The sequence below is a fragment of the Nanorana parkeri genome, unplaced genomic scaffold, assembly GCF_000935625.1.
Source record: "Nanorana parkeri isolate BGI_ZX_2015 unplaced genomic scaffold, ASM93562v1 scaffold2692, whole genome shotgun sequence".
NCBI classification, from domain to species: domain Eukaryota; kingdom Metazoa; phylum Chordata; class Amphibia; order Anura; family Dicroglossidae; genus Nanorana; species Nanorana parkeri.
Window position 1 is genome coordinate 39,276 of NW_017308960.1, and position 9,369 is coordinate 48,644.

The window sequence follows — 9,369 nt, forward strand, 5'->3', positions numbered from 1 at the left end:
TACGTGGATATCACATGGTCCCTACATGGATCTTACATTGACCTTACATGGATCTTACATGGCCCTTACATTGATCTTACATGGCCCTTACATTGATCTTACATGGCCCTTACATTGATCTTACATGGCCCTTACATTGATCTTACATGGCCCTTACATTGATCCTACATGGCCCTTACATGGATCTTACATTGATCTTACATGGCCCTTACATTGATCCTACATGGCCCTTACATGGATCTTACATGGCCCTTACATGGATCTTACATGGCCCTTACATGGATCTTACATGGATCTTACATGGCCCTTACATTGATCTTACATGGCCCTTACATGGATCTTACATGGATCTTAAATTGATCTTACATGGATCTTACATGGATCTTACATGGATCTTACATTGATCTTACATGGATATTACATTGATCTTACATGGATCTTACATGGCCCTTACATGGATCTTACATTGATCTTACATGGCCCTTACATGGATCTTACATGGCCCTTACATGGATCTTACATTGATGTTACATGGCCCTTACATGGATCTTACATGGCCCTTACATGGATCTTAAACTGATCTTACATGGCCCTTACATGGATCTTACATTGATCTTACATGGATATTACATTGATCTTACATGGATCTTACATGGCCCTTACATGGAGACCACTGAAATCCGACTGTCTGGAAGGAAGGACATTGAGGATGGAACTCAGCTATGGAGGATGAGGAGGGTCCGGCAACCAGAAGCAGTGCCAGGCATTTCTCATGTGTAGAAAAAAGAACCTCATGCTGTGACCCTCACCCTACATCCATACTGAATCCGCAGAGATACAGAGGGGGTTTGTTGAGGGCTACGAGCCATTGACCACTGATGATCAGGGGGCAGCTGGTATGGATATAAAGATACTGGCCACCACGATTGGAAACAAACCCCAAAACCAATATTTAAGTCTGAACTCAAAGGCTGTTTATGAGCATGTAGGAACTGTAACATGTTTCGGGGGTTACTAAAGACTCCCCCTTCCACGGGGCTTTAAAATATTTAAAGGGTCCAGACCCAGTAAAAGATGTGGACTTGTTTTGCAGCAGAATATGAATCAGGTTTTCGGCAGCAGAGTTTGACTGACTAGTGACATTGTACTCCAAATTAAGCTTTGTCTGGGGTCCAGGACCATGCAGCCCTCATCTACCATGACTGGGGGTAGCTCTGTGTAAGGTGAGCCATGTCCAGAACTTGTTACTCAGAGTTCTCAATGATGTCATCACATCTGGTGTCATAACCTAAGGTGAAGCTACAGAGTGTAGACGGTGCAACAGTCCTGGGCCTACAAGGGCTGGTGGTCCATCTATCCATCACTTGCCTCTCTCATCCATGCTCTAGTAGGCTTATGGTTCTCTAAGATAGTATCAGAAAGATGGTTGGGTGATATTGAAGAAAAGTACCAGGTGGGCACCAGAAACCTGTAGCTTATTGCTATCTCTTTGGTTATAATGCACCATGAAACCTAAGCACATGAGGTGGCAATGCCATGCTTGGAATGGTCACCAAGTGTAGGACCTTTGCGAAAGGCAAGTAGAAGAAACTTGTAATTCTCCAAGATCTTGGGTCATGGGGTAACCAGATCTCCCTTGTCCCTACGTTACTGGCCAACATTATTGAAAAGGATTCCTCCAGTCACCAGGAAATGCGTATTTGAGGCTCTAGGCACCTGGTACCTCAAGGATCCTCTATTTCTTGGTGCTCCGGACAATAATTGTTGGCTGCAGTGAGTACTTTTACATCACACAAAATACCGGCTGCTATGATGTCTCTGTGCTAGAAGCATTCAAAGCAACATCATACCGAGAACAATTCCGGGGGACGATGCAACGCTTGCTCAAAAGGCCCAATCCACCCAAAAATAGATATTTCAGTGCTAGGTAAATCCCATAGCAGTTTCTTCTGTCTATTGAGGATGACAGTGGAGAAGTTCCCGGGGCGCTAGATACATTTCCGAGCAGTCCAGGTCTGCCTGTTGTGTGTTTCATGTATATTTATGTTTCAATGAATGTAATAGGAAAAGCAGGAACACCCCCAAGTAGGTGGGAGAAGAGCCAAGAGCTATAACAGGGAGACCTGGAGTCCTCAAAACATGGCGGGAACCCTCAAGTGATCCCGCCCACCACAACCCACCGATTACTGGAAAAAAGAAACCTAAGAAAGATATATTTTCCTTGTAGCTTATACCCAGGGCCGGATTCACTGTCTCTGCTGCCTCAAGGCCAGGTTCCTCAATGCGCCCCATCCCTCCAACCCCCCCATGGAGAATGGCAAACCTGCAGGCTGCATACAAGTGATCTCGCGGACATCACCAAGATCACTTGTACAAAACAAGCTAAGGCTTCGCCGCTGTACATTTAGCTCTGCTTGCCCAAAGCAGGGCTAAATGTAGAAAACTACCCGCCTGGTGCCCAGAGCTGCATGTCCCGGGCATCAGGAGATAGGAATTCCACACCCCTGCTGCCCCTCTACTCCCTGCTCCCCCAAGGCCTTGGTTGGCCTTGTGGGAAATCCGGCCCTGCTTATACCGATAAAAAACACACACACATACAAAGACAAAAGGCTAAAACATGGAAACAGGAAAAATAAAAATAAACAAGTAAAGCAAAAAAGACAAAAAGATAAAACAACAAACACAAAAGACAAAAATAAATAAAAGATAAAAATAAAACTACAAACACAGAAGACATAAAAGACTACTGAAAGACAATTAAAATGTAGCAAAATTTTTGAATAATAAAAAATATTGCCTGAAATCAAAGAAACCAAAAAGGATAAGAAACGATATTTTGGCATTCAACACAAAAGACGATAATAATAATAAAAAACAAGAAGAATTAGGAACAAATACATAGGCACTGTACGGCAACAACAAAGTAGCTTAAACAAGGCGGCAAATATATGCTCCACAGGGCCTATTCAGATTAATGAGTCTAATGTGCGCTCTTGTATTCTTCATCTCATTGCACACAATTTACTTGTTTTTTTTCCCTGCATATTCTAGCGACTGAATCCCATGAGCAGAAAAAAAAAAATCTGGCTTAAAATTAAAATTCCTAAATAATGCAAACAAAATAAAATTAAAAAAATCACAATGTATTTATATTTAGAACGCGTCGCTACCAGACGCACCAAGCTCGCCTGTCAGGGGGAAAAAAAAAAGCCCTGAGGGTCATATCGCTGCGAGGGAGAAAAAAAAAACAAAACGTTTTTCTAGAAACAAAAGGGGGTTATTTAAAGCGTGATGCAAATTGCAACAATCTGCTGTAATATGTAGCCGCTAAAAAAAAAGAAAAGATATCGTCTTTTTCCGCGGGAAGGGGTAGGTACACGGCGGCGATGAATCTAACAGCACTTCTGAGAATAATTCACATTTTCTTCTTTTAGTGTATCTCACAGGAAGGGTCCGCCGTGTTTTCAATGCGCCGTGTCGCAGACTTTCTTTTTTTCGTGGTCAGCTCGTGCGACCGCATTTAATAGGGCTGTCTGCAAATGCGTCGTAAAAAAAGGCATCCGAAGTGCACGGAAATGCGCATGTGGTGGATTTAACGAACGCGCCGCGGGAAATGAAATGGCACGCTGGGAGGCAAACTGCTTTTTGTCTGATTTCAGATGCATGGGACTAAACCCGCATGGGAGACATAAAAATGCATGGGAATGAGAAATGGAGGGATGAACGCAAGTCAACGTTTTATCAAATCGCGTGACGCTGGTCGGATTCTGAGCTGTCAGTGTTGTGCGAGGGCCCGCCTGAGCAACTCATTCATAAAACACACAGTCATGTCCTCACCCTACGCTTGCCAGTTAATGTTGGACCACAGTCTGACTGGGCGTGGCCAAGATAAGGGGGTTGACCTTGAAAAAACAAAAATAACGGGTTTCATACCACATACATGGACCTTACATGGATCTTACAAGGACCTTACATAGATCTTACATCCTTGCATTGATTCTTGCATTGAGCTAACATGGACCTTAGATGTACCTTACGTGGATATCACATGGTCCCTACATGGATCTTACATTGACCTTACATGGATCTTACATGGCCCTTACATTGATCTTACATGGCCCTTACATTGATCCTACATGGCCCTTACATGGATCTTACATTGATCTTACATGGCCCTTACATTGATCCTACATGGCCCTTACATGGATCTTACATGGCCCTTACATGGATCTTACATGGCCCTTACATGGATCTTACATGGATCTTACATGGCCCTTACATTGATCTTACATGGCCCTTACATGGATCTTACATGGATCTTAAATTGATCTTACATGGATCTTACATGGATCTTACATGGATCTTACATTGATCTTACATGGATATTACATTGATCTTACATGGATCTTACATGGCCCTTACATGGATCTTACATTGATCTTACATGGCCCTTACATGGATCTTACATGGCCCTTACATGGATCTTACATTGATGTTACATGGCCCTTACATGGATCTTACATGGCCCTTACATGGATCTTAAACTGATCTTACATGGCCCTTACATGGATCTTACATTGATCTTACATGGATATTACATTGATCTTACATGGATCTTACATGGCCCTTACATGGATCTTAAACTGATCTTAAAATGGGGGGGGGGGTCAACAGGCCATGGTTTACATGGACATTACATGAATGTTACATTCAGACCAAAATGGATGATATAGCTCTCCTGTGATATATCACGGGTATAAATTAAATGATTTCGAAACGTGCCGAGGAACTAGCTTTTCATTGGCTAAAAATATAGAAGCTCGGCTCAAATGTGAATGAGGCCTGGACAAGTCATGGACGCAGTCCTCTGCTACCACAAGTGATGCAGTCATGTTTCGGCATTTGGGGAAATTTCTGGGTCGACAAACCTGGAGAGCAATGGACGAGCTTCTCCCTGGGGGGAACCACCTTCATGATCATAGTATCCCCCCTGCTAGGTAGGTATCCCTGGAAACTCTATAGAGGAGTGTCTTGGAGGGGCGCTGTGGTCGTACATAATCTCCATGTTGGGTGTTTCTGCATTGGCCGGCTGGGTTGAGTGCTGGAATTTGTTTTAGAGTCCCGCATGGCCCATCTGACACAAACTCAAGGCTGAAACTGCAGAGGATGTTTTTTTTTTCCATTGTGTCAACAGAAAATGACCCTCAAATCTCTTTTAAATGTCACGATTAATCACGGCTGTTTATTAGCGGGACAATCGATAAGCCGCAATCATTTGTGCCCGGGGACGAGTTTTTAATGCCGTGATTTATGAGGTCAGTCACGGATGATCATCGGAGAATTCCCACTGTTCAAGGCTGCACCACCGGCTGAACATGTCCCAGGGAATTAGGACCTATCTCCAGAGCCACGTTGCCCTCACTTTGGCTTTCTGAAGCAGCCATTCGGACAACGTTTAGCCGTCATTACCTTTGTTATATGCAGGGGAGTAACTACAAATCACGAGGGCCCCCTAGAAAAACTTTGATAGGGCCCCCAGCTGTGTTTCTTTAGCAGCTTTGACAATACGTGTCATTGATCTTAACATAAAGTATGCCGAAATCAAGGACGGGCAGCAGGAGAGCTGTCAGCATAGTCAGGACACTACAGGAGATCGGTGCTTTGGATAAAAGTTAGAGCTATAGTAGCAAAAATAAGAATAACCATAATATCAGGTGTCCTATAGCAAGGATAGGCAAACGCCGGCCCTCCAGCTGTGCAACTACAAATCCCATAAGGCATTGCAAGACACCGACAGCCACATGCATAGCTCCCAGAGGCAGAAGTGGACCTGGAGGGCCGGTGTTCTATCGAATTCTCCAACTCATCGAGACCTCCAACTTTCATCAGTGCACCTGGGCAGCCACCCAAGAGAGGTATCAAGCTATACAATCTGTGGCAGTGCGCCTGTGCGGGCACCAGATGGTAGTTGGAGAACTCAATGTCAATTTCGAAGCCGCATCGGCGCACCTACGGCAAGTGGAGAAGTCAACGAGGATTACAAAAACTGGCGGCTGGCGCGCGCACACTAGCGCCATCTCATCGAAATCTACAACGGATGTGACGTCATGGGTTGGAGATCTCGACGAGTTGGCCACCTTGACAGAACACCGGAATTTGCCTTCCCCTGACCTATACTAATCTTAGCTGAGGATTAGCAGTACAGTTTAGTTTTGCTTAACAGCCCCCCTAATGGGGCCCCCTTCTCACCCCAGGCCCCATTGCAGTTGCACGGCCTGCTATGGCAATTGTTACGTCACTGGACGGTGGAGGATTTAAAGGTGAACTACAGGCCTACCTAAAAAATACCAATGAATGCAGTAATATTCAATGCATGTTATGTGGACCTCGTGTATCAATACAAATCCTTCGGCAGGCAAAACCACTTTGATATATGTACTGCAATGATGTATTTAGCTGTTTGCCTGGAGTTCAGCTTTAAAAGCCAAGCCCACCCACAACTGGTATTGCAGTGACTGCAGTGGGTGACCCCATTTGCTACTGGACTGCATAGCTTTGCCTCCCTTCCTTCCCCTGCCACTAAGTCTCCTTCCACCTGCTGAATTCCATAACAAAGAAGAATGAATGTGGTTCTGTCACTGGACTCCTGATAGATAAAAGAAGCCAGCATGGGAATCAACTTGGCGACGTCCACGGTAAGCGAGAATATTAATCTTGGGTGAAGTGACCCTTCAAAAATCCGACTGCACTGGATTAAAGCTGCTGGCAAAAAGTAAAAATCGGGAAGGAAAAGGCTTGCTGGATTCTGTTGGCACTTTTCAGATAGTTATAAAAAATTCCCAAGAAAGAGCCCTTACGAGTCGACAAAATTTCCCAGACGCTGAACGATTCCTAGATGCATCAAATTCAGGCGCGACTTGCTGTATTTAGGGAGCCGAAAGGCAAAGAAACTGGGAGTGTTGGAAATTTCTGGGAGAAAAATGGTGAATCGTTCAAAATGGGGGGGGGGGTCAACAGGCCATGGTTGTCTACAAGGAACCTCCGGAACCTCCTGGTCAAACTTGGTCCTGTTGTCTACAAGGAACCACCTGGTCAAACTTGGCCTGTGTAAGAAATGCACAGACTTAGACTTAGAAATTAGTAAAAATATAAATTGGGCCAATTGGATTTTTTGGGGGCAAATCGCAGACTGCAATGCGTGTAGTACGCTGCAACATGCTGCCCTGAAAAAAGTAGAACGTGAAGCGAAGCGAAAAAAGTAAAGCAAAAGCATATCCTACATTTTTTACCACCGGAGTGGTGTGAACTGAACTCGTAGATCTCAAGGCAAATTGTCTTGTCTTTGCATTGGGCAGCCATGGTGTGAATGAGCCTTAAGGTGAATATAAGGTGAAGATCTACCTAATTCACCAGATTTGCATTATTTGTGGATTGACTTGCTCAGCTTAGCGTGAAACCCCACCGTAAATGATGGGGGAGGGGGTGAGACATCCAAACCTCTTTGAACACAACGCCAACAAGACCACCTTGGTCTTCCCAACAGGTATCAGCGATCTTTCTGAAATACTCATTCCTTCCACAAACTTCTACTCACACTTGAAGTGGAACTACAACCTCCTATCACTTACAGCCAAGGAAGGTGGCATCTTAGCCTATGTTTGGATTGCAGCTGTCATGGTGCTGCACATGTGATCAGCTATGACACCAGCCATTTGAGGGCTTGAATGTTTGTTTGAGAGCTGGACATGTGATCATCTATGACACTGGCCATTTGAGGGCCTGAAAGTTGGGTTGAGAGCTGGACATGTGATCAGCTATGACACCAGTCATTTGAGGGCTTGAAAGTTTGGTTGAGAGCTGTACACGTGATCAGCTATGACACTTGCCCTTTGAGGGCTTGAAAATTGGTTTAGAGCTGGGCATGTGATCAGCTATGATACTGGCCATTTGAGGGCCTGAAAGTCGGGTTGAGAGCTGGACATGTGATCAGCTATGACACCAGCCATTTGAGGGCTTGAAAGTTTGGTTGCGAGCTGGACACGTGATCAGCTATGACACCAGCCATTTGAGGGCCTGAAAATCGGGTTGAGAGCTGGAAACGTGATCATCTATGACACCAGTCACTTGAGGGCTTAAATGTTTGGTTGAGAGCTGGACAAGCGATCATCTATGACACCAGCCATTTGAGGGCTTTAAAATTGGATTGAGAGCTGGACATGTGATCAGCTATGACACCTTGAAAGTAAAGTTTTGGGAGATGTTTAGTTGGTGGGTAAAGTTCCACTTTAAGGACGTATTGTCCAATGATCAATGGTCTATGTTGTTGCGCTCATTAAAGCGCCTTCACATTTATTTGCACTTTCGCCCAATATAGAGACATTCAATGACGTTCATCAGCATCTGGATTAGCTCAACTGGAAAACCTGGGGCTCAGTAACATTTGCCATTTTTATAATGTACATCATAACGGTATTTGATCGCAAGAGTAAACATGTGGCGCACTTTGGATACAAATTTTACCCCTAACGTACGCCGTTTGCCCTTTGCATTCACCCCCCCCCCCCCAACAAACAAGGAAGGCAACGCTGATAAACGTGCTACATATAGATTTTTCCGAACAACCGTTACCTGTCCGATCGCAACAAACATGCTCATTGTTTGCAAAGACCCTACCGCGTCTGGCTTGCCCCCCTTCACCCGGCGTTTCAAAGAACAAAAAAAAAAGAGCAATCTAAAAACCGCGTATCTATAAATGGCACAAGAGATTAGGCCCCATACACAGGGGCGAAGGCTACATCAAATAGGAATCTATCTAAAACTGCCTTTAATGAAAAGGGCTTTAAAGCTCGAACCTGTCCCTCTCATCCCCCCCGCAGCAAGAAACCGCGCCGAGCCACCGAAATCCGAGGGAGACCTGTCACATCCTATCAAAATAGCTCATGAGAGCGCAAACAAAAGGAGCTTTATTGAGCAAATGTAACATTTTCTTTAATATATTTCAACAATAGCCGGCGCGGCTCAGGTTGGCGTGGGAGACGGAGCCCGCTCCCTTATTTTTTTTTTTTCACAGACTTGTGATTTCATCTGGGACCCAGTGGGGATGGAGACCGTCGTCAAGTCGAAAAATGGGCCCCCCTACCCGGCACGGCCCATCTTTTATCAAGTGTATTTACTTGTTCAGCTGACATCTTCAAATATCTTTCTAATGTTGAGCTGTAAAAAAAAACAAAACTAAATCTCCCCCCTCCGTTCCCTTTTTTTTATCGCTCATTTTCGTTCTCGGTCTCCCTGGCGACCGACACTTTAATGCCATATCGGAGAGAGAGAGAGCGAGAGGCAGAGAAGAGAAAGAAAAAAAAGGGGGGGGGG